General features: G+C 30.2%; 1 protein-coding gene across 1 annotated transcript in view; it reads left to right on the forward strand.

The window, feature by feature from the left end:
* LOC122268439 (acid sphingomyelinase-like phosphodiesterase 3b) overlaps positions 1-2,968 on the forward strand; it is a gene marked incomplete at both ends in the record, with an annotated part of 6,994 nt that overhangs the window by 1,982 nt on the left and 2,044 nt on the right.

Genomic DNA, 2,968 nt, shown 5'->3' on the forward strand with positions numbered 1-2,968 from the left:
AGATTTTATTTTCATATTTAAAGTGGTAGTAAATATATACTATTTTTTCTTTTATAAACTTAATTTTTAAATGATTTTGATCACCACTATTCTTACAAAAATTAAGCTTATATATTAATATGCATTACTATCATGGTTGACAACTTAATTTTTTTCAAATACAATGTATTTGTTTGCTTAAAATTGAAGTTTTAATTCCATTTTAATACCACTGGGAAAAATGATAATGGAAGGGATTAAAAGTTGGCACGCCTGTGTATGTATATATATATATATATATATACATACATACAGTCAAACCCCGCTATAGTGACCACGGTTTATAATGAACTCCCGGATACAGTGAACGAAATGTTCGGTCCCGTGCCTTGCTAAACGCGGATAATGTTATTTTTTGTGGATATAGTGAACCAAAAAAGTTAGGAAGTTAGATATAATGAACTTTTTTCTGTCTTCAACTAATTTCTTTTGTAATAATTTTGAAATTTCTACTTCAAAAAAAAAAAAAAAAAATCTTACTGTGAAAAATNTTCAAAACCATCTATAGAGGGGAATGTAGCAATAAGCATTTTTTCTTGTTTGCTTCTTTTATCTCAGTTTCCCATCCATAAGCAAACATAGCAGATGTTTCCAACCTAGGCAGTCAGATCATTATGCATTTTATGTCTCAGAGGGAATGAGCAATTATTCATTATTGGTCAAAGGGTTGGACACTAATACATGTGTTGATAAGGTCTTCATTTCAACTCCTTCTTGCTCTCAGTTCAGTTTAAAAATTCCTGCAAACAAGTGTCTCAAATTTAACTATGGCGAGCAGTAAAAGTAAAACGTTCTCCATTGATGATAAAATGCGCATAATCAGAAAAATTGAAAATGCATGCAATCAAGCTGATATTTGCAGGGAATATTAACTATCCAAATCTGCAGTTTGTAACATATGGAAAAATGGGCAATTAATAATTTTTGCTCATGAAAAAAAATTTAGATGGCAGAAAAAAATTGAGAAAAGCAGATCACAAGGATGTTGAAGAAGCATTACTGAAGTGGTTCACCAATCGAAGTATCTAAACAAATATGTCGATGAATTTGAAAAGTGATTTTATGAGACTACTTTTATGTGCTCGAATGGTAGGTTAGACAGGTTTAAAAAGCGGAATAACAGAAATTCAGGAAAAATTATCTGAAAGTCGGGAAGTTTTTCCATATCTGATGCTGAGGATTTCTCATCAGCATTATAAGTTTTTTTTTGTACGCAAGACAAAGAGTAATGGAAAATAACACATTTTTTGCTACTACATAATATTTTTCAGTCATTTATATGAACAATGTGTAATAAAAGGGAGGAGTTTGGGAACCATTAGTTAAATTGCCTGCGTAACGGATATAGTGAACTCCCGGTTATAGTGAACAGAAATTTCGGTCCCTTGAAGGTTCACTATAGCGGGGTTTGACTGTATATATATATATATCTTTATATATAAGAAGAGAATGGAATGATAACACATAGCCAATCACAGAAGACTTCTGGTTAGTAACGCACAAAACAGCCAATCAAAATTGAGAACTCATGTGTGTGAAAAGGTAATAATTTTTAATAATGCTGTCAAAAAATACAAAATACAAACTGATCTCAAATAAAATTCAGAGGACTTCGAATCAAATAATTAAGAAAACTCTACTATTACGTTTATAAAAACGAAGATTTATTTACTCAACAACAAAATTATAACATCGCCATTCCAAAAAAAAAAAAAACAAATCTCACACTTGTTACGTAAAGCTATAAAAAGACCGAACGATTATTAATGCAAACTATTATATATGATTATTATGAACTTTATGCAAACGATTGTTTATGACGTCATTTGATAAAAGTGTCATTAACGCAATATTATCCAGTGTTTATTAATAATTTTGAGTGGCAATGTAAAAAGATAGTTGTTCCAAAGTTTTATAAAATAATGTTTGTTTTGATAGAACGCAGTTATTTATTTTAGAATTCCGATATATTTTAATAGCTCTGATAAATTGTGTAGAGTTATTGGAAGCACAAATCAACACTCTCTCAAAAAACTATTTACATTCTAAATTATCAAAATATATCGAACAGAATTTAATTTAAAATACATACTTATATCTTTTATAAAAAATGGATCGTCATGAATATCTTACGCGATATCAACAGCGACATAGGACTGAACATAATTTAGCAGCATAAAATTACTTGGAAAATAACCGTAGTGCTATCAATACGCGACGGCGGAATGCGCGGCAAAGAAACGTTGAAGAGTCAAGACGTTTAAATGAAAACGAATACCTTGGTGAATCTTTATCAGACATTATACCCCCTTTTCAGTAATGAATATGTAAACTGTGGTGCACTTTCGTTTCCAGCAGAGCATGGCAGAACGAAATTCAATTGCTGCCAACATTTTTTCATCAGAATTTGCTTTTTGTCTGATTGAAACTAAAATATTTTGTCAGTTGACAGTATTGAAGTTAATTGGGCAATTATTTGCAATGGTATTTGCTTTTGAAATATTAGTCAGCATCAACTTATTAATATTACATGTTTTTATTTGTTTGCCATATTTTAAAGCTCTTTTTTTTCATTAGGTTTTAATTTTTTTCAGTTTAAAATTTAAATTTCTGGGGAGGGGGGTGAAGCACCATATAGGGAGCTTCCGACATACGGAGATTAATCTCCGGCTAATGCCCTATAGTAATGTGATAAATAATATTGCTTCCTCGCTTTATATAAGTCTATAATATTGTTTGTATTAAAATTGCTTTATATAAGTTTATAATGCTGATAATAAGCACCTCTGACATTTTACAATCCAATCATATTCTCTCTATGTGATGTTGGTGCAGAGAAATTGCCAGCTAATCTTCAGGAAAACGAGCAATTTATGTTTCTCTTTTATATTTTATATTTTTTCTTAAATAAACATCTATCTTCTAAAAC

Source organism: Parasteatoda tepidariorum, unplaced genomic scaffold (genome assembly GCF_043381705.1).
Source record: "Parasteatoda tepidariorum isolate YZ-2023 unplaced genomic scaffold, CAS_Ptep_4.0 HiC_scaffold_1859, whole genome shotgun sequence".
Taxonomy (NCBI): Eukaryota; Metazoa; Arthropoda; class Arachnida; order Araneae; family Theridiidae; genus Parasteatoda; species Parasteatoda tepidariorum.